The sequence below is a fragment of the Saccopteryx leptura genome, chromosome 8 (genome assembly GCF_036850995.1).
Source record: "Saccopteryx leptura isolate mSacLep1 chromosome 8, mSacLep1_pri_phased_curated, whole genome shotgun sequence".
NCBI lineage: Eukaryota > Metazoa > Chordata > Mammalia > Chiroptera > Emballonuridae > Saccopteryx > Saccopteryx leptura.
In genome coordinates, this window is record NC_089510.1 from 10,573,319 (window position 1) to 10,599,948 (window position 26,630).

Below are 26,630 nucleotides of genomic sequence, written 5' to 3' on the forward strand. Positions count from 1 at the left end.
CTCGGGCTCTGACATAACCTTTTCAGGGATAACTGCTCTTCATTTTACCAGCTCTTAGTATAAACATGATAGAATACAGACTTACACCGTCTAGACACCAAGATCTTTTGGGGCAGTGTGTTTTGTGATGTTGTAGCTCATCTTTTTCCTTTGTTGTACTTGTTGATGAATGGAACTTTATAATGTTACAGAATTTATTGATCATAGGGCTTTATAGATAGGTCTTCCAGTGTCCTAAGAAACGTTCCCTACTCTGAGTTTACAACAGTGTTCTCTTATATTTTATTTAGAAGATATTAAAGACTTGCCTCTCTACTTAAAACCTGAACCCTTCTGAAACATTATTTTGTATGTTATACAAGAGGGATCCAACCTCTTTTTGTTCCCCAAATGAATAACCAGTTGTTTCCCCACTAATGGATGACTCCTCCTTTCTTCGGTGGTCATCTACAGTCAACTGGTAAAATACCCTTTTTCATTTCTGTGAAGGTCTGTTTTTGCTCCAGGCGTCCGTTTGTCTCTGTTCCAAGAGCACACTAACTTAATTGGTACGGCTTTAAAATAAGTCTCAATATAGATAGGCAAGGTCCCTAATGCATTCTTTTTTCTGGTTGCATGGCTTGTCTGTTAGGGCCTTTTGCTGCTATGTTTTAACTTTTAGAATCAACCTATAAACCTTTTGGATTTTGACTGATATTGCATTAAATATACTGGTTTAATTTGAGAATTTTCATTTTATGATGTGGAGTCTATCATGAACGTGGTATATATAGTTGTACTTAATGTCCCCCAATGTTTTTTTCCATATAGAATTTGCAATATTTGCAAGTTACTTTTATTCTTTGGATATGTTTTATGGTTGGATATTTTTAAGGTATTATTTTCTGTTTGTTACTGGTATATAAAAGTAGTTGATTTTTTAAGTTATTTCTGTTTTGCCACAGTTACTGAATACAGACAAACCTGTTCAAATAAATGTGAGACTTGCTAAAAAGCTAATAAATAAGATTAGAAGTCCAGGTTTTTACCCTCAAATTATTTTGATTTTAAAATAAATACTAGGTAAATACTCACCTTTTTTTTCCTTATAGCTTTATAGAGATATAACTCATATACCACAAAATTCACCCATTTAAAACATTCTTTATAGTCACACAGGCGTACAACTACTACCATCTAATTTTGGAACATTTTCATGACCTACCAAGGAACCTCAGACCCGTTAACAAGCACTCACTCCCCAGTTCCAGTCTCCCTGACCCCCTGTCCTAGGCAACTACTTACTAACCCACTTTCTGTCTCTGAATTGGCCTGTTCCGGATATTTTATACAGTGGGATTATACAGAGTATGTTTTGTGTGTATGTGTGTGTGTGTATGTGTGTGATTGGCTTCCTTCTTTTAGCGTAATAATTTTTAAGGTTCATCTGAGTTACGGCATCTATCAGTATTTCCTTCCTTCTTATAGTTAAATAGTATTCCTTTGTGTTGGAGAGATCACATTTTGTTTATCCGTTTATTGGTTGATGGACATTCAGGTGATTTGCAGTTTTGTCTTATAAATAATGCTGTTATAGGCATGATGGCATCCACAGATGTTTTGTGTGGATATAAGTTCTCATTTCCCTTCTCTTATACCTAGGAGTAAATATTTCTGGGTCAAATGGCAACTCTATGTTTAACTTTTTAAGCAGCTGCCAAATTGTTTTCCTTAGTGATTGGACCATTTTACATTTCCATCAGCAGCGTGAGAGAGGTGAATAATTTTAAGTCTACCTTCACATTCTCCGAAGGATAATTGTTATACATTTGACTTATCTTACATTATGATTATTTTAAATCATGAGAGAAATGACAACTTACTTTACATCAGATTCATTTTAAAACAATTAATGACTCTATTGAGCATATCTTTATAGTCTTATTGAGGTGTGATTTACGTACCATACAATTCACCCCTTTTAAATGGTTAGTGTGATTTTGTTGGTTTATCCAGATGTGCAAACATTGCCAGAGCCCACAGTTAAAACATTTCATCCCTCCAGAGAATTCTTTCATGCTCATTGCTGTCAGTTTCTGCTCCCTTCTTCTGCCCTAGGAGATGATCTGCTTCCCTTCCCTGTAAGTTTGGCTTTTCTAGACATTTCTTATGTAAATGGAGTAATACAAATAGAATATTTGCATCTAGCTTCTGTCACTCTGATTTACGTTTCTGAGATTCATTCTTTTTGCATGAATTTTTAGTTAGTAACTTTTTTTTTTTTTTTTTGGTTACCACTTTATGCTTGTCCCTTCTCCAGTTAATGGATATTTGGCTTGTTACACAGTTCACAGTTTTTGGCCATTATGATGGATGCTGCTGTGATCATTTGTTTTCTTTTCTCTTGGTTAGACACCCAGGAGTAAAACTGCTGGGTCATATGGTTAAGTGTTTAACATTTTAAAAACTGCCATTCGGTTTTCCAAAGTGGAAAATGTATGTAAGTTTCAGTTGCTCTTGTATTCCCCAACCTTTGACTTTTTCTAGTCTTTTTTTTTTTTTTAATTTTGTCTATTCTAGTGGGTGTGTAGTGGAATCTCATTGTGGGTTTTTGCATTTTTAATAGGTAATGATGATGCACATCTTTTTATGTGTGTTTACTAAACACATATCTTCAGTGAAATGTCTTTTAAATCTTTAGCTCATTTTTTAAAATTGTTTTTTCTTTTATTTTTGTGGTCTAGCGGTTTTATCAGGTATGTGATTTACAAATATTTTCTCTCATGCTGGAGTTTGTCTTTTATCTAAATGATATCTTTTGAAGAGATTGATGAAGTCCAATTTTTTAAATAATAGATTGCACTTTGTTGTTTGTATTTAAGAAACCTTTCCCTAACATTAGGTCACAGATTTTTTTGTGTGCTTTCTTCTAGAAGTTTTGTAGTTTTAGTTTTTACAATTCAAACTATTAGCCATTTTGAGTTTTTATTTTTAAATGCTGTAAGAGAAAGGTTCACATTTATTTATCTATCTGTAGATAACCTATTTATTTTTGCATGTGAATATCTAGCTGTTCCGGCACCATTCAATGAAAAAACTATTCTTTCCCCATTGAATTGTCGTGGCATATTTGTCAAAATCAAATGACCATGAATGGGAGAGTTTGTTCTGGGTTCTCTAGTCTGTTTCTTATCTCTAAATACTCCAGCATCACAATGGGTGGGTTATTAAAGCTTCCTAGTAAGTTTTGAAATGAGGTAGTTTAAGTCCTATAACTGTAATCTTTTTTATCAAAGTTGTTTTGGATATTCTAAGGCCTCTATATCTTCATATATATCTTAGGATCAGTTTCAAATAAATAAATAAATAAATAAATAAATAAATAAATAAATAAAAGCACAGTAAGATTTTGATTGATCCATTGGGGGAGAATTGCCATCTTTATAATATAGAACCTTCCAGTCCATGAACATGGAATGTATCTCTTTATTTAGATCTTCTTTAATTTCTTTTAACAATGGTCTGTAGTTTTCAGTAAGGTTTTTACATTTTTCTTAAATTTACTCAAGTCTCATTCTTCTTGCTACTATTGTGAGTAGAATTTTTAAAATTTTATTCTTGGATTATTTTTAGATAGAAATGTAATTAACTTTTGTATATGGATTTTGTATTCTGCAACTTTTCTAAGCCTTCTTATTAATTTTTAGTAGATTCTTTAGAATTACCTGCATACAAGATGAAGTTGCCTATAAATATAACTTTTTATTACATTTATTGGGGTAACATTTGGTTAGTAAGGTCATTTTATTTAAGTATTGACTTTAGAGAGAGGAAAGAGAGAAAGCGGGGGAGGCGCAGGAGGCATTAACTCGTAGTAGCTGCTTCTCGGACGTGCCTTGACCGGGCAAGGCCAGGACTTTGAACTGGCGCCTTCTGCATTCCAGGCCGATGCTTTATCCACTGCGCCACGCAGGTTAACATTGGCTGAATAAGGTTATTCAGGTGTCAAGTGTACATTTTTATGAGGCATGTATATTGCACTGTGTGCCCAGCACCCAAAGTCAAATCATCTTCTCTCACCACGTGTTTGACCCCTTGACCCTTTACTCCTGCCCCACACCCCTTCCCTCTGGTCACCACCATGCTGTTGTGTGTCTATGGGCTTTTGTTTGTTAATCTGTTGCTTTCATTTTTATATCGCACATAGGAGTGAAATCATATGGTTCTTAACATTTTGTCCGAATTATTTCACTTAGCATGATATATTTACGGTCTATCCATGTTGTCATAAATGGCAATATTTTATCTTTTCTTATGGCCGAGTAATATTCCACTGTATATATGTGCCACGTCTTCTTTATCCAATCCCCTACTGATGGACGCTTTGGTTGTTTCCATGTCTTGGCCATCGTGAATAATGCTGCAGTGAACAGAGAGGTGCAGATAAATGTGTTCAGATGTTTTGGATAGCTATCCAGAAGAAGAAGGAGTCATATGGTAACTCTCTTCTTAATTTTTTGAGGAATATCTATACTGTTTTTTTAGCATGAAAGCGGTTTGCCTTCCCACCAGCAATGAGAGTTCCTTTTTCTCTACAACCTCTCCAGCACTTCTTATTACCTGTCCTGTAGATAATAGCCCATCTGACAGATGTGAGGTGCTATCTCATTGTAGTTTTGATCTGCATTTCTTGGATAGCTAGTGAAGATCTTGAGCATCTTTTTATATATCTGTTGGCCATTTGTATGTCTTCTTAAGAGAATTATCTGTTCAGGTCCTCGGTCCATTTTTGTAATTGGATCATTTGATGGTGAGTAGTATCTGTTCTTTTTTTTTTTTTTTTTTTTTGTATTTTTCTGAAGCTGGAAACGGGGAGAGACAGCCAGACAGACTCCCGCATGCACCCGACCAGGATCCACCCGGCACGCCCACCAGGGGGCGATGCTCTGCCCCTCCGGGGCGTCGCCCTGCCGCGACCAGAGCCACTCCAGCACCTGGGGCAGAGGCCAAGGAGCCATCCCCAGTGCCCGGGCCATCCTTGCTCCAATGGAGCCCCGGCTGCGGGAGGAGAAGAGAGAGACAGAGAGGAAGAGGGGGGGAGGTGGAGAAGCAAATGGGCACCTCTCCTATGTGCCCTGGCCGGGAATCGAACCCGGGTCCCCCGCATGCCAGGCCGATGCTCCACCGCTGAGCCAACCGGCCAGGGCCAGTATATGTTCTTTAAATATTTTGGATAAATACTCACCTCTTGTTGGAGCTGTCGTTTGCAAATTTCTTCTCCCATAACTTCTCTTTCAGTCCGTAGGTCTTTCCATTTCTTGCCTGATTGCCGTGAGAACACTAGGCAGTGCAGATTTGAAGACTAGCACCTGAGCAGACATCCTTGCCTCCTCCCCAGTGTAGCGGGGAAAACAGTCCGTCTTTCCCCATTCAGTATGGGGTTAGTTGTAGACATTCATCTCAGAAAGGAAGGATTCTTTTCACATTGAAGCAATCAACTAATGAAATACACCTGATTAATAATAGACTAAAGAACAGAACCACATGAGTATTCTGTAGATTCAGATAAAAAAAAAATCAAGGACACAGAAAACAAAGAAAGTTTCTGGAAGATAAGAGGTCGCGAGGAAGCGTCCTGACATGCAGTGGTGAGGACAAGCTTCGCAGAGGAAAGGGCGAGTAAGCTGCTACCGACACAGCCGGAGGACCTAGTCGTCGCGCTTGGGGTTGGACTTGTTCTGTTCTCTCTGCGATTCCAACACCTGGAACAGCGCACAGCCCTCAGATTGGTTTAACACAGGGGTCCCCAAACTTTTTACACAGGGAGCCAGTTCACTGTCCCTCAGACTGTTGGAGGGCCGGACTATAAAAAAAACTATGAACAAATCCCTATGCACACTGCACATATCTTATTTTAAAGTAAAAAAACAAAACAGGAACAAATACAATATTTAAAGTAAAGAACAAGTAAATTTAAATCAACAAACTGACCAGTATTTCAATGGGAACTATGGGCCTGCTTTTGGCTAATGAGATGGTCAATGTGCTCCTCTCACTGACCACCAATGAAAGAGGTGCCCCTTCCAGAAGTGCGGCGGGGGCCAGATAAATGGCCTCAGGGGGCCACATGCGGCCTGCGGGCCTTAGTTTGGGGACCCCTGGTTTAACAGATGGGCAGCTCAGTGTCTTTCTTTCTTCACACTGTAGTCTGATCATTTTACCACGTCTGTCATTGCGTATGTTTTGAAAACATATATTTTAACGATTGATTAGTATTCCACATTGTAATTATAACAAAGTTATTTAAACATTTTTTTATGCATAGACCTGCTTCCTGTCTTCAGGATTCAAAACACATCTGGCATGTTCCGTTTCACTAACTTGGATTTAAGGCTAATTTACCTATTTGTTAATATAAGACAGTTTGTAAATTTAATCTCTGAAAGTAGTTTATTTTATGTTATCTGTTGCTAATTTTTATTTAAATTTTATTTTTACCAATTTTTTATGTAATCATAGCTTTAGTTCAAAGAGGTGAAACTGCTTTAATAGAGACCGGCCATTAAAACAATTCTAGATGATGGCACATCAGACACGAATTGTAGACTGCAGAGATGTTTTGTTTTTCCTGTGGAAAATGTCGGCTTGAACTTCCTGTTCCATTGCAAGTGCTTTGCACAGCCTGAACTGCGGCCCCCGTAGGGGCAGGTAGAACTAGAGAAAACCCACGATTCACGCTCCGGAGGTCTGCCCAGGCCCCGTCTTTGTCTCCATGAGTTTGGATTCTTCTTTCAGCTCTTACTACCTTTGTGATTTGAGGTCACTGAATTTTGTGATTTGTGAGGACATGGTGGTAGTGATTAGGTTGTGTATGTAAAGGCTGTAGCATGTGGCTGGCACAGGGGAAGTACTCAATAAATGACAGCATGACCTAGTCCTGTCCGTGTGGGGCAGAGTGGTGGCTCTAGGGCTCCATAGACTTCAGGGCCTCAGCAGCAAACACAAGCCAGGTTATTAATAATACCCCCTCCCCACGGTGTTTACTTTTACTCTTGTCACATGTTGGTCATTTTCTTCACTGGATAGGCCTTATTTGGAGACTGTTTCTTATCTGCATACCAAAAAAGAGTTGGCCCCAAAGGTAGTATTTTAAGGTCCCATTCAGTTTGATCTTTGGACATCAACTTGTAGGTCACTATTTGCAGTATTCATAAATGTAGTAGTTATAGTTACTGTTTCCCCCCCACACACACACACTTTAAAATTAAAGGTAATACTTTTATTATTCAAGAAGGAAAGAAATGCAATGGAGAAGTGAAAAATTCAGTTCTACCTGAACTTGGGTGATGTAGTAGGTCATGTTGACAAGGGTGCCGGGGCTGCCTTGGTCTGACTTCCGAGGTTGGGCACTAGGGACTCAGAAAATCCCCGGAGCTCCCGGCACCTTCCAATGGGAATGCCAACGTGATTGCAAATACAGTTATTTTTAAGATCACGTGCAAATCACTGCCTTATAAATAATCAGAAAAAGTCACGGTTCTCCCTCCTCTTCGAATTCCCCTCGGAGTTTGCTGTCAAGGCCCCATTTCAGGTGAAGAGCTATACTGTCGTCTTGGGGAACGACACTAGACCAGCCCTGCTCCTTGTCCGTTTGTTTCCCTCTAGAAAACGGGCTAATGTGTTCTCTGCTCGTGGCACTGAGTTAGAATACCAAGTTAGGTTGTGTCCGCGGAAAGACTTTGTGAAGCCTGTAGCCTGCTGCTGATGACTCCCGTTCTTCCTCTCAGCCCCGCCCATTTTCCTCTCAGCCCCGCCCATTTTCCTCTCGGCCCCGCCCTTCCCTCACTGCTGTGTGGTGGGTGCTGCTGCTGCTGACCCGGAGCCTCCCAGTTCTGGGAGGTGCATCTCCCTCAGGAGTGCTGCTTTTACACTTGTCCCAGGGAGTGGACAACTGCGGACCATTGCCAGTTCATCCTTTAATTTATCTTGTTTATTACATACAGAAGTTACAAAGGCTTACTGTAAAGAAACTAGAGATTATAAATCCGTAAAAAGGAAAAATCAAAATGATCTCTAAATGCCAAATAATTACTATTTATATTTTTGTATACTTCTGGAACAAAATCACTGGACATAATATTCTTTTCCTGTTTTTATCACTTAGTATGTAATAACTTACATGGAATGACATACTATAATTATGGATCTTAATGGCTACATAATATCCCACTATAATTTATTTACCTAGTTCCAAACTTTTTATTTTGCCACTTACTAGCTGTTTTAAATTTTTTACATTAGAAATAGTACATATAATGACATTCTGATGGCTAAATATTTGTATATACTCTCTTTTTTGTTCATGAGGATAAATTCTAGACTTGGAATTGCTGCATAAAGGGGTGTATAACATTTTGAGAAATTTGATTTTTTGAGCAGCTTTATTGAGGTGTGATTGACATACAATAAACTGCGCTTATTTGCAGCTTGATAAGTTTTGACATCTGTATACACCCATAAAACCGTCCCCATAATTAAGACACGCCCCTTGGTAATCCCTCCTCCCTCCACTTTCTCACTTCACCATCCCCAGGCAACCACTGCTGTTTTCTCTCCCTGTAGATTAATTTGCATTTTCTACAATTTTATGCAAATAGATTACAGTGTTCCTTTTTGTCTGTTTTCTTGCATTTAGCATAATTAACTTAGAAATTCATCCATGTTGCTTATATCAATAGTGTATCCCTTATTGTTTCTGAATAGCAATTATACATTGTATGGACAGACCATGATGCTTTTACTTAGTGATAGGCATTTGAGTTGTTTTCAGTTTTTGGCTATTAAAAATAAAGCTGTTTTGGACCTTGGTATCTAAGTCTTTTTATGGACATAAGGCATTTGATATTCATTCTAAGTTTTGTGCTAGAGCCTGCTGAGTGGTGGTGCGGTAGATAGAGCCTTGATCTGGAACACTGAGGACCCCAGTTCGAAACCCAGAAGTTGCCAGCTTGAGCGCGACTCATCAACTTGAGCGCAGGGTGCCAGCTTGAGAGTGGGATCAGAGACATGATCCCAGGGTCAATGGCTTGAGCCCAAGGTCGCTGTCTTGAGCAAAGGGTCACTGGCTCAGCTGGAGCCCCACCCCCACCCCACACTATCAAAGCACAGATGAAAAGCAATCAGTGAACAACTAAAGTGCTACAACTACGAGTTGATGCTTCTCATCTCTCTCCCTTCCTGCCTGCCTGTCTGTCTGTCTTCTTATTAATATATTATATTATCTAGAGAGCAAAGATTTGCTTCTTTCTTTTAACAAACAATTTATATGTCATAAACAAGCTCTGTTTCTGTGTGAAATGATTACTTCTGCACTGAACTAGATCAGGAAGAGGTACTAGGAAAACTTCACAGAACTTTACAAATGAATTCCAGAACCTGGTTTGGAACAGATGCCAAACTACCTTTTTTCTCCTCTTAGGATGTTCCGTAGGCGGAAGGGGGAGCCGGGAATCTGAAGACTCGAGGTGACATCGGTTCCTTTTCAACAGCCTTCTCGGTTTCCTTTCTCAGGAAGCAGAGGCGCAAACCTTGGAGACAGACGGTGAGAATACTTTTCCTGCGTTCTTAAGGCTTAATCATGATGTTAGCATATTTAGGACACTTTTTTTCCTGAAGTCATAAATTAGCTTTTAATCACCAGATTTGTATTTTGTGTTTTATCTGTGCTGATTATTTCATTAGGCTTTTTTTTTTAAGTAAGTGAGATAGGATTCTGTCGTTAAGGAACTTACTAAATTTAATCAAGCAGTAGAAAGAGGCTGAGTGTGGTAAAAAAAGGCACTGAGGAGTCAAAGGGGTGGATTACTTCCGGAGAGAGGGGTTGGGAATCTTAAATAGTATTTGTGTTAGCGATACTTAATTTGTTTTCCACCAAAAACCAGAGAAAATGGGTAGTTAAATGCAAAACCTGAAATAGCCATCTGATTTCAGATAAATAGTTAATTACTGTTTTGAAGAAAAATAGACGCATGTTTGGTTGTTGTGGGTTTATTATAAGTCAATAATTACTTTTTGAATTACAGAAAATGGTTACGTCTTATGAGCCAAATAGTATCTTAGCATTTCTGAGAAACGATAAAATAATGTGATTAACACAAGTAGGTGGGCAGTGCCCCAGAAAGAGGTGACCAAGTGGCTAATTCTCTTTGGATTAACACTCCTGTTTTCTAATATAACTACAACCTATAATGAATTTGTCATGTCTTAAGCTCTTGAACCTTATGCTGCTTTTGCCAGGGCAGAAGCAGTCCGAGTAACCTGGGAAAAGACACAGTGATTGATTAGCATACTTATTAGTTGTGAAGAATTCACTTTAAGGGGCAAGCTGAAAACTCTAGTCAGAGGAGAGATGGCAGGTGGAATATTATAAACTTCACAGTGTTTTAGAGAACCATGACGTTTCAAAAAGGCGATGGCACTTTTGAGCTAAATTTGTTTTTTACAGCAGGCATATAATATGGTTGGCACACTGATATGATAATACTATAACTCCTTTTTTCTTTTTTTTTACTATTCTGATTACATTCAGAAAAACCTAGTAATGAAGTTTTTATTTCATTCAATCTACTTATACTTGAATCACTCTGATTATTCTTTCCTGTAATTTTATCAAAATAATCTTTAAAAACATGGCCCTGGCTGGTTGGCTCAGTGGTGGAACGTCAGCCTGGCGTACAGAAGTCCCAGGTTCAATTCCCGGCCAGGGCACACAGGAGAAGTGCCCATCTGCTTCTCCACCCCTCTCCTTCCTCTCTTGTCTCTCTCTTCCCCTCTCGCAGCCGAGGCTTCATTGGAGCAAAGTTGGCCCGGGTACTGAGGATGGTTCCATGGCCTCTGCCTCAGGCGCTAGAATGGCTCTGGTTGCAACAGAGCGACGCCCCAGATGGGCAGAACATTGCCCCCTGGTGGGCATGCCGGGTGGATCCCGGTAGGGCACATGCGGGAGTCTGTCTGACTGCCTCCCCATTTCCAGCTTCAGAAAAATACAAAAAATAAAAAATTAAAAAGGTTGACTCTCAAATCTTTAAAAACATTATATTTATTAAATAAAGACTAAACAATTTAATTTTGTAATTATAAAATTATTTGGTTGGTAGTCATTATTCACATATTCTTATATTATTTTGTTTTCTAAATTGAAATTTTAAATCCACCAAACTTTTATTTGTAAATAGTGTTTTTCAGGTATAATTATGTGTTTATGACTGTTTGATAGATCAAAATCTGCTCTTACTTTACAGTTAGTGAAGCACAGTTGAAACTGAGCCCCGATTCTCAACTTTTTAATTTTGTTAAAATGAAAATTATAATCATGCCTACTTTTGTTACCTGCATGATATAATTAATGTTATTAATTTGTCAACATCTTTGTTTTACCAGGTAACCAATGACCACTTATGAGTTGTAGAAATAAATTATAGCTAGATAGCCAGCTGATAATAATATACATAGGCAATAAGTTGTCCTTGGAAAATGATCAAATTTAGATCTTTCCCCACTTAGAAAAGACAGTGTATTTAGAATGTACAGTGAACAACGTTGAAAGCATGAAAAAAAATGAATTACCAGTGATTATATTATTTGCATACATTTTAAAATATTTCAAGATTTTAAAAGTGTGTGTTTTCTAGAATGTGTTGTGTTCAACAGTTCTCCCCTTTAAGTTTGGAGAAGTTGAAGCATAACGCATCCTTTCGAGGGCCTCCCATCAGCCCAGGGCTGTCAGTCTCCAATGAGGACGGTCCAGAGGGAGGACCTTGTCCGTACGTCTCAGGAGACTAGTACTCAATAGAACAAACACAGTTGCAGACTCTGAACTAATACACTTCATGGGGATGACTGCATTTTGTCATACAGCTACGCTCTGAAAAATAGTCACATTATAGAATCTAGTAGAGCAGCGGTTCTCAACCTGTGGGTCGCGACCCCAGCGGGGTTGCCTAAAGCCATCGGAAAATACATAATGCATATCAGGTATTTACATTCCGAATCATAACTGTAGCAAAATTACAGTTATGAAGTAGCCACCAAAATTATTTTTTGGTTTGGGGTCACCGCCACATGAGGAACTGTACTGCGGGGTCACGGCATTAGAAGGGTTGAGAACCACTGGAGGAGAGTAATGTCCATCTGAATGAGAGGCCAGCGAGGCCCTGGGAGGTGTTTATAAAGCTTCTTAGTGTCGAAGGCCAGATTTCTCCCCCTTTTGAAAGAAATAGTCATCCCATGTAACTAACAATAAAATCACCCTGTATTGGACATGGAAACAACCAAAAAGCCCATCAATAGATGACTGGATAAAGAAGATGTGGCACATATATACTATGGAATACTACTCAGCCATAAGAAATGATGACATCGGAACATTTACAGCAAAATGGTGGGATCTTGATAACATGATACGAAGCGAAATAAGTAAATCAGAAAAAAACAGGAACTGTATTATTCCATACGTAGGTGGGACATAATAGTGAAACTAAGAGACATTTATAAGAGTGTGGTGGTTACGGGGGGGAGGGGGGAATGGGAGAGGGAAAGGGGGAGGGGGAGGGGCACAAAGAAAACAAGATAGAAGGTGACAGAGGACAATCTGACTTTGGGTGGTGGGTATGCAACATAATTGAACGACAAGATAACCTGGACTTGTTATCTTTGAATATATGTATCCTGATTTATTGATGTCACCCCATTAAAAAAATAAAATTATATAAAAAAATAAATAAAAAAAAAATCACCCTGTATTGTATTTTATAGGACTCCATATGCTTTCTGTACTGTTTATCTCAGAGTGTAATATTTATTAGCTAATTTGGATAAATAGTGGTAATATAAAAATCTATTAATAACTCAGGTAGAATTAGGTAATTGACCATAAATCAATTTAGCTTAACCATTTCAACATACTCATTTTTCTCAAAATGAACTTCTTTTTTTTTTTTTTCTTATGATTTCTGACTGGGAAGAGTTCTTTATTATACATTTTTAAAAATTCAATTAAATTGTTGATGACTATTTCAACAAACATCTTAAGTGTTAAAACTTTTATAGAAGTATATCTGTATGAAGAGACAAATATGGCAGGGACTCAGCTTCTTCTAACAAGTTGGGTCACCAGGTTGATAGAGTGAGGCTAATCAATCGTCTACCTAGAATGCCTTTCCCAGACTTAATGAAACACTCCCCTAAGTAATGTTTTTAATTAAAGAAATAACATTTTGAAAATGTGTTTAAACGACACAAAGTTTTCAGTGAAAACATAGTACTAGTGGGCCAATCAGTCCAGACCTGTGGAGAATCTTGGTGTGTTATTTTAGTTGGCCATTAATTGGTATAAACTAACTGGTCTATTTCACTGACGTTTCCCTGGTGTCATGGACAACATGGGCGAGAAAAGTTGGGTGCTGGACTCAGATAATTCATTGTTAGTTTCCGCACGGTTCCCAAGTACTCTTGAATTCTCCTTCCCATAAGCAGCATGTGGGTTTAGAGCTCACGTCTGACCTGGGATGCTGGTGCAGCCAGGCCTCAGGTTGTCACCGCGGCCTCTCAGCACCATCGGATTTTCCTAAAGTTCCAGTCTGCTCAGGTTTACTTCTCTCGTCAGAAAAACACGGCAGTCTCAACAGCATGGTGGCCATCAAAACATAATAGGCCTTCCTTAACCCTAACTTACTGTCATACTGAGAAACATTAATCTGATTAACATTTTTCTAAATTTGGAGTCTTTAAATAATTGATTTTTCTTAAATCTTTTACTTAATACCTTCATTTTTATAAGTGACAACATTTGGGGGTGGGGGTGTCCCCACTATACCAAACCTCCTTATCAACTGGGTTTTTTCTGTCCCATGGAAGGATTCAAATGAAATAACAGAAAAAGAAATGACTATATTATTTTTTTGTGAGAGGTAAAGAGACAGGGAGACAGATGAGATGCATCAGCTCATAGCTGCAGCACTTTAGTTGTTCATTGATTGCTTCTCATATGTGCTTTGACCCTGGGCTCCAGCTAAGCCACTGGCCCCTTGCTCAAGCCAGTGACCTTGGGCTTTAAGCAGTGACCTTTGGGCCCAAGCCAGTGACCATGGGGTCATGTCGATGATCCCACTCTCAAGCCAGCGGCCCTGTGCTCAAGCCAGCAACCTCACATTCAAGCAGATGAGCTGGTGCTCGAGCCGGCTACCTCGGGGTTTCGAACCTGGGTCTTTGGTGTTCCAGGTCGATGCTCTGTCCACTGCACCAACCATCAGTCAAGCATTAAAATAATTGTAAAATTGTGTTGATTAAACTGCTAGTTCACTTTCTCTTCTTACACAGACCCGTGTCTTTTCCACTTAAGTGAACTGAGGTGAGCCTGAAACCCTCCTGGTACTCTGCTGTGTTTGCTCTGCCGCCACGCAGCCTGGGCCTGGGGTTCTAAACAAAAGCGCTCGCTCATTTTACTAAGATCACAAGAATCCCCCCATTGTGGATTAGAGACAGACTAGCGATAGACTCTCCTGCGGCCTGGCCCCTCCCACATCCTACCTTTGCTGCCTGGCCCCTCCCACATCCTCCCTTGCCACGGGTTCTCGGAGCTCTCTAACCATCTGTGATAAAGGACCAGTTGTGTTTGTTTTCATTTGATTTTTTAAAATACATTAATTTCATTGTATTTTTTTTTAAAGCTTCTATCTATGGCAGATTGGAAATCACGAAAAAGAAATATAAACTCTTAAGTCCCAGTTTTTTACCATTGAACTCAGTACACATCAAATTACTTTGTCAACTTCTATAAAAGTATCTAATGACTTGCAGTGTCTGTTGTTTTAGTAGGTTACCTAAACTCTAAACTTCCTACTGTGCGCCGTGTGCTGCTACGCCTGCTGCTGGGCCTGCGTCCCTCCTGCCACCTGAAGAATGCTTCGCAGCTTCTCTTCCAGGTGGCAGAGCCTTGATCACTGCCAGCGTCTGTGCACCTGTCACCTCTGAGGAGTGCCCCCACCAGGAAAAGCGGTCCCTGCCTTTTCACTGGTCGCCGTCCCCAGAACTCCCCCTCCACACGCCTTCCACTCCGCTATGCCCTCTCTCCTAGTCTCTCACGGTGTTGCAGGTCAGATGTTTCCCGGTTCATCGCAGAGCTACCTTTCTGCCTTCAGCTTTTAACACAAGGAAGCTTCTTTATATTATTACATCTGTGGATTTGTTCCTTGTGTGGTACCTTTAGAACAGTAGTGACTGTGCTGAGATGGGAGGTATTTCCTATCCCCCATAGTATGCTGATCTTTTTAAAAAGATCTTTTCTTTTCTTTTTCCACTTGGGTCTTGGAGAGATTTCTGCATACAAGGGAGTATTTATCTGGCATAGTTATAGTGTAAATTTTTGAAAATTAAAAACTAGAAATTTTGTTGGAAGCTTAAAAAAGACCAACCTTGCACTTCTTCATCCTTGACCTCAGGAGGCTAGTAGCAGTTCCAGACTTCTTGGTCTTAGGGCCTTTTTATATTCTTAAATTCCTGAGGACCCCAGAGAGCTTTTGTTTATGAGTCATATCAACTAATTTGTCATATTGGAAGTTTTAACTGAGACAAATTTAAAACACAAGAATACCCAGGGTGGTATTCCATTAGCTACCAACACAACGACAGGTCATGCAGCCTTTGGACAACTCCACTGAACATTTATGAGAGAAGGGGCAGCGAGGGAACTAGCAGTTCAGTGTTATGAAAAGAGCCTTGACCTCCTGTGCCTCCTGAATGCATCGTGCGGGCCTTTGGGGTCCATGGACAACACTTGAAGAACTGCTGCTTTACAGGAATTGACTTGTCTAACTGCCAGCAGAACATTCTGCATTTTTATTTTAAAAACGTTTTAACCTAGCTCTAAACGTTTGTGGATTAGTAAATTGTTAGGTTTTTAAAGTATCTGCAAGGCTTATCATATTACCCACCCTTCTATTAATGTCTAGACATAAAATGTACTGGAACTTGTCACTGGTGTTGGCTGGACAGCTACGAGAGGGAGCTGCTTACTCAAGGAGAAGTCATTTTATTTGTGGATGCTTGGTAAGGTCATGCCCCTTTGTGCCCCGGCAGTACCTGGCTCGCAAGTGCCGTGGCCCTTCTGACAGCTTGCGGACCTCTACCTGCTTTTCCTGGGATGATTCCTATTCCAAGGGGGTGTGGAGGCTGGGTCATTTTCTCAGTGATTTTCTGGAGTCAAGTTGACTTCTTCGCGGGGCAAGAAGTCCTCCCTTGGAAGTCTTTGCTGCCGCTCTCCTTGGCTTGACCTTCCCCTCCACTTACTCCAACCTGATCCCTGGAGCTGGCTCTCCTTGAGAGTACAGTCTGCTCCCTGGCAGACAGTCGCTTGGCCCTGGTGACTCCTGTTCTTTTTTATTCCCACCCTCTTACCTTGGCTGATACCCTGGTAAATTCTTTCTGAGGTCTTAGCAGGACAGTCAGTCTCTAGAGTATCTGACGACTCTCTTCCAGTTACCCGGGTACAGGGTCTTCCCGGAGAGTTCTGGGAAGGCACCGTGAGCCTGTCAGCTGAGTGGGAATATACCAAGATGGCTGCTCGGTAACCTGTGCTGGTGTCACGGGCTGAGCTGTAATTTAGGGACTTCCCGTCGTGAGTAATAAACTAGAAACCCAAAGCTGATCAAATCTTGGGGACTTTTTGTTTTTTAATTCTACATCCTAATATACTAGGCACTCAATAAACGACTGAGTTTGGTTCTCATTAGTGTTTGTGGAGGAAGCTCGTAGCTTCAGTGACCACATTATGGTTGAAGCCAGACCTCTCTCTCTTATAGCCAAGAGAAATAAATATGCCATGTACCATTCTGACAAGGTACATGTTGCTGCCTTAGTTAGCAAAAGCCTCACCCGAAATTTAACGAGAGCTTGTTATTTGAGATGCACAAGATTCAAATATCCAACAGAATCTGATTCGGACTGTTCAATACCTCTATAGGTGTTTGTTTTCTTAACTTTGTTAACATCATGTTAGGATACTTTACAAACATAGTCTGGGGATATAGTAGTTATTTTAATCATTTTTGATGTAAGGAATTTACTATTAGAAATACGTTATTTTGTAGCACTATTTTTATTGTACAAATTGCTTTCTAAAGAGTCAAACCAGTCCTCACTTTTTTTTCCAGTTGTATTTTTTTCCAACTCTCCTGCCCTTACCTTATTTTGACTGTTTTCTGTTTCGCACTAATTTATCTCAATCTCTTGTCCCCTTCACAGTCCTCAACAATTCTGTTTTTGTTTTTGTTCTTGAATGTATTTAATTATGCTGTTGCCCGTAAGCCTCCTCTCGCCAGCAGATAAAGGCCCGCTCCTGGGCACAGCCTTGATTCGAAGTCCTTGGTCCCAGTTGCGTTTCCAGCCTAATCTCTAGTCACACTTGACCACCCTCTTCCTGTGTGGCATTCTCCTTTTCCCTGCCTTTGAGGGCTATTTCTGCCATCTGAAGCGGCTGCCACTCTCTTTTCTCTTATTTATTTTGGTTGATTTTTGTTTTTAATTTATTGTGTTGACATTGTTGCAAGTGTCCCACTCAATATAAAACCCACAACCCCCCCACCTCGTGCCCCCCATGCTCCATGCAGTCTCTTCCCATTCTCATTTCACCCCCTCTGTCCCCACTCCACCCCCGGCCTCTATCTCCCCTCCTTCCCTTTGGGACTTGCTACCCTTTTGTCTGTGTCTGTGTGTAATGTGCACGGAATCTGAACCATCCCTGACCATCAGCTGGGGCACATACACGTAGGAACTGAAACCCTAGTTATTGCCCCTCCATGTTCCCAGAGCACACGTAGCCGACTTTGGCTGCAGCATTTAATGCAGTATACGCTTGTTCCCTTCTGCGTGGTGACTCAAGAAATGCGCCTGTACTGTTCACGCGTGTATCGCTGCTTACCAGTAGCGCTGTACCCCTTTCCTGTTCCATTCAGGAAAGCATGTCTGAATTCAGGTGTAGAAGAGGGTTATTGGTATTCAGCATAATCTTGAACTTACTTATTTAAAAGCATAATTTGCACTCTGATGGACCGTTAATAAATGCTACACCTTAACGCTAAATACACTTTACTGCGCTATTCACAGCGTGCAGACTCACATGTCGTAGATGGAGATACACTGATTTTAAAACATTGCATTGTAAGTATCACGGCTGTTTGTTCTCTTAGATTATTACTTGAGAGCAAGAACTACTAAATTAAATTTGGAGAGCATTGCCAGGGAACACCAACACCCTCTGCTGACATTACTGTGTTCTCTTTGGGCTCCTGCATTGGAAATGCTACCATACAATAACAGAACATCACCCTGATTTCTTATAACGAGACGAAGACTGCTTTATCTTGTTCTCGTTAGTATGTTCTCTTTCCCTGTTCTGATCCCTTCCCCCTCTTCACAGTGTGACCATCCTGTTAGGGGTCAGGCATTGAGTAAACGGATGGAGGTCACCCTTTTCTTTACCTGCTTTAAGTTTAGTGAAATTATGTATGTAATATGTCTGAAGTTTGTGACTTAATTGGCTGAAAGCTATTCTTTAAAAAAAAAATTCTAGAGGTCCACGTTAATGGAAACATTTCTTTATCGTAACCTACCACTGTGCTGCAAAAATAAAAGAATAACACCTAGAACTCTAAATCTTACATTTCAGTTCACTACAGTATACTCAAGAAAAAAATTGCACCTGTATTCTTTAATAATCGCAATGGGAGGGTTCAGTTTTGAGGGCTCATCGCGGCCCCTGTTCTTGGTGATTGCTGGCTTACATAATTTGTTATGAAAGAATGCTTCTAGGTAAACCGTCTGTCCAGAATGCTTGTGATGTGTTCTGCTCTGCCGGGGAAGGGTTAAGAGGAGACAACATCCTGTCAGGGACCTTGTTTTTAATTTTGCTTCTCACACTGGCACCGGTCCTGCTCAGAGCAGCCCAGATTAGTTCAGAAAACCTTTGAAGAGATTTAAGATGTCCTTCAGCCGGTTTGAAGGTTTTTGTCTTGCAAATCCAGTACAAGGGCGCCTGCAGGCATCGCGACCCTTGCTGTGCTGCGATGGAGCTCAAGGTCACACTAACCCGCCCTGTGACATTCAACAACAACAAAAAATCCTGCTTCAGCTATCGGCCAACCAACAACTTCCCTTAGTGAGAACCTAAGAAGGAGTCTTTTTTTTTCCCCCCCTTTTTTCTTTTTTTGGGGGCTCTTTGAATTTTTGCTGTAGGAAATAATCCCGGATTTCTGGCGTGTCTGATGACAAGGTCATTTCTTAATTAGAACACATGTAAAGAACAAAGCTAAATGGCTTCAAAACAGCTTTGTAGTTGATGGAGAGGATTTAAATTATTTAAAGAGATAGTCACCCATGTATGATGGAGGCTGAATTCTAAAGACATTAACCCCTTGGTTTCTGTCTTATTTGCTCTTTCTTGTTTTGAATTGCTTCTGTCTGACTTGAGAAGTTTGCTTTCTGAATTTAAGACAGTTTTCCATTTTTCTAGAAGAGTGGAACATTATTTGTAAAGCAAATTCTCAAATAAACTTGTAATGGAGAGGTTTTTCTCGCCCATGATATTGCTCTCCTAGAAATTTTATCAGACGGCTCAGCTAGGGACTAGGAAGTATAGACTTTTTCTGTGATAAGCGTGAGTTATTTATAATGGGGGGGGGGGGCAGGTGCTTGTTCCCTGCCCCACCTTCTCGCCTGGGTTTTACCTTTTCGTGATTTACAAGTCTAGCTGGACAGTTAACTCCCACTTCTTTAGACATTAGACCACATATCATTCAAGTTTTTTTAACTTTCAAAGAGGTGGCGTAGAAAGACACATGGCTTTTTTGTTTTGTTTTGTTTTTTAGGGAAAAATATCAATTTAGTATAAAATAGACATGGAAGAAAGTTGTCTCTGAACGTAACTTTGTCAAGGCACAAGGAACCCATGTCCATGAACACTTGGTGGCCAGGTTGGATTTCTCTCCTTTGTGGAGTTTCATTCCTTGTTCGGTCCCCCCTTTGGGGCCTGGGGTGCTCACTACGGAAGACAGCTGGGGTTGGATTGAGTCCCAGCGAATTGGCGGCTTTTGCTGAGAGGGTGCGCGTCACCCCTGTAGGGTGAGAGCAGCATGGCGTAGAGAGAAGTTGTACGGCTGAGACTTTCTTTGTGTATCAGTATGGGAGCACACTGGCAGAAATTCCTCTAGCCACAGAGCCACATGCAGAGAAATCTAACTTCAGCGCTATGCTAGTAACAGTTTTCTCAGAATTCATCAGCCAGTTACTTTCTTTAAAAAGCTGTTTCTCTTAAGTGTGACGAAAGAAGAATCAGAGCAGGGACTTCATGAAGATAGTTAATATTTTAAGAGTGATTATTTGAACTGCTCTTTTGAATTTGGGGGGGCCACACTTCAGTTTTCTGGGATAAACAGAACGCATTGTGTGAGAATGGTTTAGAATGAACCAGGTTCATTAGTCTGAAGGCTTCTCCTACAGAGACAGTTCACTTGGGCTCCCCAGGCAGAGTAGAGAGAGGGACATGCTCTCCTGGGTTCCGGGAATTTTAAAGGATGTCAGGTTTACAAAAAGAAACTGCTGGAGGGTAAATCTGTATGCAGGTGAATGGTGAGTGTCATTCTGCGCACCCCCGGGGCGCCTGGAGTCTGGTGTGCCCTTCTGTCCTGTGTGACCCCGCCTCATCCGCTAGTCATTTCTGATTTACCGTCCTAATTCATCGATTTGTTATCACTAATTGTTCTTCATTTACTTCCGTGTAGTCTCCAGTACCTAAAGGGTTGAAAGGTTGCTGTAATTGGCACCCGCAGCTGCTCTTTCTTTTGACAGGGGATAATTTTGCGGCCTATGCTTTGTGTGACAGCTGCCTAATTGGGCATTCTCCCCTTGTAGCGAGCCTGCCTCCTCCAGCCTCCCTGCTGACAAATGGTGGTGGATTATAGATGAGGGCACGCTGACCCGTTCGACCTTGCTGCGCCGGCGGGGAGGGGCCGCCCACTCCTTGAGGGAGGCTTTAGGTCAGTTAGAGGACAAGGTCATGAGCCAGGTGGGGAAATGACATGATATCACATGACAGTAGCCTGATGACATGGTCAGTGTGTCAAGGACAAAAGCCATCAGTATCGATTAAACATGATGGCAATACTACGTGGAAGGTCCCCAGTATTTCCTAATTGTTTCTGCTCATTTTTTAAAAAGAAAGGGTGAAGAATAAGACACATGTGTTTAGCAGTGTTCGAGCAATCGCAGACGTAGAAATCGAGCTGCTTTAGGAAGCTCCTCACAACTTTCTCCCGTCGTCTAGAGGGTCTTATTCTTAATAACTGCTAAGTTTGCAGCCCCTTGGCTGACAGTACTTTTCAGGAGTTACTGGAAAATTAAAATAAGGTACTGTGTGCTGTTAAAAAATATTTAGCAACTTCTGTCATCGCCCTGCTCAATGATTGGCATTCCTTTTCATATTTTGAATAAAAAAATAAGCCGAGTGGCAAAGCTTGGTTGAAAAGAACCCCAAATCCCTGGGTCTGTGAGATCACAGTGTCATCCTGCCACCAGGATCATAAAGTATTCAAGATGTTTCTTACATAATTTCTGAGACCTGAAACTATTTTTTTAATTTTGTGGGGTTGTACTTCATGTAGAAATCTTCAAGAGGAATGAAAATCTTTTTGGACATCTTTTCCTTATTGGCCATGTGTCTGTTTTTCTTGAAGAAGTGGACTTGAGCTATTACAATTACAGTGCCTTTTTCAGTGCAAAGCCTTAAAGACTCTTTTCTTAGTCTGTTAACTTTATGTTAATACCTGACTGTCTAAGTCTCTCAACTCTACTGCATAATCTTATTTAGAAAACTGCCGTGTTTTAAAAAGCAGTGAGCAGTTTAATGCACAGGAGACTGATCATGATTCTAGGTTCTGGGGGAAAAAAAAATAATTGTTGTTGGGTACTGTTGGATCCAAGCCCACAGTTCAACAGGAGGTAATTTTATGCTCCTGAGGTTGAAACAACAACAACAACAAAAGAAAAACCTATCAGTGGTTAAAGTGTGATGAATTAGTTCACTGAAGTAGACCCATCTGTAATTTTCACGGCACACGCCTGGCGTGTGTTTGTGTCTGTGTGTGTGTGTGTTTAATTTTGACCGTGCTGTGTATGTGTTAGCTGCTCCCAGACACTGACTCCAGCTTGGGGGAGGTTTAATCCCGTGCCCTTGTACACGTAGACTTGATTAGTAGTTGTGGATTTCTCAGCAGAAGACATACCGCCCTCCTCCGTGTATTGGTCGGGACCCGGGCGTTGGGGAGTCCAGGCAAAGGAGAAAAGAGAAGAGATTTTGCATTAGTATTCCATGAAAGCCTGGCTGTCTGCAGAACAAATTGATTGCTCCGCTGTACCTGAGCTTGGCACTACCGCTGTGAAAGAAAGGTAGGCTTCTAATCTGTTTTATTGTATTACATATTGTGACACTCCAGGAATATTTAACATGCGCTCTTTCTTGGGCACGTGCTGTAAGTCTTAAGTAAAGGAAAAGGAGAGAAATGAATGGAAAGTCTGCGAGAGCGTGGGCTGCAGCTTTGTTTACTTCCGTCCACGAGAGTTCATTCGAATAAGATAATTTTGCAGAAAGCGTCACTGGGAACATAGCCTGATTGATAACAAAACCCTATTAAGTGTTCTGAGTCACTAATCTGCTGCACTGCTTGAAACGTGTCAGGCAGAGATGAAATTCAAGCTAATATGGTATGATTCTAACCACAAAATGAATGGGAGAAGTCCGAGAGGTGCTTATGGACCTAATTAATTGAGGAAATGATTTATAATTATGTTTCAGCACATTATATGGTTAAGAAGGTTCTATAGAACGTGGTTCAGAGAACCAGAAAGAGATTTTCATTTAAAAAAAAATGTAGCCACTATCCCACCTTAAACTATATTAAGGAAATTTTAAAATGTATTGCCTACTTTATTTTTTACCACATTTATTTGGGTAAGCCTTGTACTGTTTGATTCTGCTGTGGGAAGGAAATTGCAGTATTCTAGTTTTGTTATTTTTTTTTTTTAATTCTGTGAACGTTTTTCAGTTAGAGGCTTGTAGTGTAAAATTTAGGGTTGCTTAGTATGAATTGAATACATATTTTAATATTTCACAAAATGATTGACATATCTGTGATTGGAGTAGGACCTCTTGCCATGACATATCTGTGATTGGAGTAGGACCTCTTGCCATGCCCAGGCATTCTTGAAACGTTGTAGCTGCACTTTTTAGGTTACTATAAATCTGCGCTGTGAGGGGGCAGGACACATTCCCCTTGTCCAAGCCTCGTGCCACATGGGAACGGCAGTGCCCTCCGCCTCCTCTGTCCCCATCCTGAGCCCGTGAGTATAATCGGAGGACGTGATTTAGCAGAGAGGGGGGAGCAAATAGCTCACTGAGGAAATGAAAGTTCTCTCCTGCAGTTTACTTTTCTATCCTTAAGATTAGCATATAGCTTTCTATTTTTTAGATTACATTTCACTTCTATTTCAGTTGTGTGAAGAGTTGTTTTAATATTTTTTTTTTATTCATTTTAGAGAGGAGAGGGAGAGACAGAGAGAGAGAGAGAGAGAGAGGAGAGACAGAGAGAGAGAAGGGGGGGAGGAGCTGGAAGCATCAACTCCCATATGTGCCTTGACCAGGCAAGCCCAGGGTTTTGAACCGGCGACCTCAGCATTTCCAGGTCGACGCTTTATCCACTGTGCCACCACTGGTCAAGAGTTGTTCTATATACACTAATGTATGTTATGAAAACATCCTGACACAGAGGGGTGCAATCAGAGGCCATGGACGTTGGTTAGACCTGCTCCCAGATCCGTTTATAGGAAATGGAAGAGTGGAGAAACACTTCAAAGTGTTTTTCAAATAACAAATACAAGTTATACCAAACCCTGACTTAAAGCACTTGTTAAAATGATCTATTTGAGCTTCTGTTACCTATAAAGGAAAGTGGGTATTTTTAAAGAACTCTTGAACTTGATGGCAAAATCAAGACTATTAAATACGTTTTTAGTTGAATATAGACATCAAAATGATTGGTGCTGTATTCTTATACATTCACTTTGGAGGCGTTTTTTATTTTCTTGCTGAAAAGTGAAAGCTGAAAATATGAAGAGAAAAAAATAAACTGGAGAGCTACAAGTCAGAATATTTAATTTTCCAGAGTGAAACATTCCAAACTTTTTCTAGGTTTTAATTTTGTATTTACCTTACACAAATTTTGAAAAAAATTGGAATCATTCACTCTTTCAAAAGAAATACCTGGTTTCATATATTTAATATTTAGCCAATTCAAATGGGAAGATGAAGAGAGGTTACCAAGAAAAGGAAATGGATATTTGTTTTCTTGTCCATCTTCTTCTCCTGTGTGTGTGTGTGTGTGTGTGTGTGTGTGTGTGTGTGTTGAATGGGAGTTTCATGGAAAGATTAAACTCCCGGGAATGGAGTCGGGGTTGCAGATAGGTCCCAGCAGTACAAGTCAATGGTGATGCAAGTTAATGACTGGGAAGGCCCATCTTAAAACTACCGCCTGATAAGACTAGGCTTGCCTACATCCCCCTGGACTGGGATTCATATCTAGGCTTCATTTCCAGCAGAGAAATGCACAAGAGCTCGAGACATTGTCAGGAAACCAAACTGCACAGACGAGGAGGCAGTGGAGAAGCTGGTGGGCAGGAGAGAGGGGTGGTTTGGGGACTTGGCTCTCTCATGCTCAGATTTAAGTTTATTCTGAGCAGTGACCTGTTTTTAAGCCTTTCCCTTCAATTAGTAGGAAGAAGAAAATCCTCACACCTCCCCCTTTGGTTCAGCAGGTGGGCGGAGCAAAGTTTGCTGCAGGCAAACTGTGTAAATATCCTAAGCCTCAGTTTGCCCATCTTCAAACACAGGATTATTATAATAGCTGCCTGTTTAGGTTATTAAGAAGGTTAAATAACAAGACGCATGCATATTGCCTGGATCCTGAGCTACAGCTAGCTGACGGTTATCCGTGGGTTTGTGTGTGAGACCACAGGACGGCCATGCCCTGTGTGCATGGCTTCCTTACAACGCTCCTGGTGGCAGAGGGCTGGCCTCGGCACCCGTCCCACCATGCAGTGGGGCTGTTGGCTATTTCCAGATGACTGTTAACAGCCTTTCTATTCTTTCATACGCCGCATGGTGACGCTGCGTGTAGCTCTGATTCCTACTTTTTACCTGTCAATTTAGTCTCATATTTCAGCCTAAAAAAAAAAAAGTGGTCTGTAATTTCATTAGTAGGATTCCCTCTCCAAACTATATGCTCGTTGTCTTGATCAGTTATAAGATTTCTATATGTGTTGACTTTATTAAAATTTGTATCAAGAACTGTGCACAATTTTCAGTGACAGCTTTTCCACCTAATGGTGTAAAATGCTTAAGTGAATCATTGACCTCACTCTGGAATTAGAGTGAATAATTTGGAAAAGGAGAAGCTAGAGCAGGTAAGTTCAATTTCTTTAAATCTCAGGTAAAAAAAATAAAATTAGCTTTCCACAAGTACTACGCCTTGTTTCCAGGTTTTCTTTTCTCTCTGTAACTGAGAGATGACTTAGCAATGATAGTCTTCTGTGGGTCAGTAGGAGACTGGCATGGTCTGAGGTTATAAATGTGAATGCCAGATAGACAGCAAGTAACAGTTTTCTCTGGAGGGCACAGAAGAAAAGAAATATTAAAAATGTCTTGTAATTTGACCTGAGTGTCAAGTTTTACTTTTTCATTTTAGATAGTACTTGTAATTTTAAATGAAGTGAGTATTTCTTTTGATTTATATAAAATCAGAGGATTTCCTAAAGTTATACCTGTAAGCATCTTGACTTGGCTTACAGTATAAATTTAAATAATTGTATATCTATTTCCTATGCTTTCAGTGGCTTCTCAGTATTTTGTATAGGATTCAGTGATCGGAGGGAAACTAAGAGTAAGTGTAGACATCCACTTAGTCACCAAAACTGTAGTGTCTCAAACGTGCCGGTGGCAAAGAGAATAAAACGAACCCTTGTCCTCATCGAACAGTAATTGACAGGGCGGCGGGGGCAGACAGACAGAAACAAGTACAGAAAGGGAAGAAGAGCAAGCAGAAAGATTATGGAATGAGGAAGTCCTACAGTGACTGTGATCTCCTGGGTGCTCTGCTGGGGGACTCCATGGGGACCCGCTGATAGAGGCCACTCATTGGGAGGTGACATTAAGCTGAGCTGGGAAAGTAGTCAAAGGAGCAACCACGGTCGGAGCCCAGGAAGAGGGGCCCGCGCTTGCGGACGCCGCCGGCTGGAGACCTCTGGGTTCCGGAATCCAGGGAGCGTGGGTCGCTGGTGACATGCTGCTTGCGGACGCCGGCCGGAGACCTCTGGGTTCCGGAACCCAGGGAGCGTGGGTCGCTGGTGACATGCTGCTTGCGGACGCCGGCCGGAGACCTCTGGGTTCCGGAACCCAGTGAGCGTGGGTCGCTGGTGACATGCTGCTTGCTCTGGATTGAGAGGTGCTCCGAGCATAGAACACACATACTGAGTCTACAGGACCCAGTACGACA

At 40.8% G+C, this 26,630-nt stretch overlaps 1 protein-coding gene across 4 annotated transcripts in view; it reads left to right on the top strand.

Annotated features, from left to right (window-relative positions):
- Nucleotides 1-26,630, top strand: part of NRIP1 (nuclear receptor interacting protein 1) — a 96,051-nt gene that overhangs the window by 41,678 nt on the left and 27,743 nt on the right. For 2 of the 4 annotated variants that reach the window (XM_066347957.1, XM_066347956.1), the window contains exon 3: nt 9,458-9,580. The gene's annotated coding sequence lies outside the window, so the exon portion shown is untranslated. Of the gene's footprint in view, nt 1-9,457; nt 9,581-15,986; nt 16,084-22,301; nt 22,474-26,630 lie in introns of all 4 variants that reach the window. The other 2 variants (XM_066347958.1, XM_066347959.1) reach the window with 2 other exon arrangements.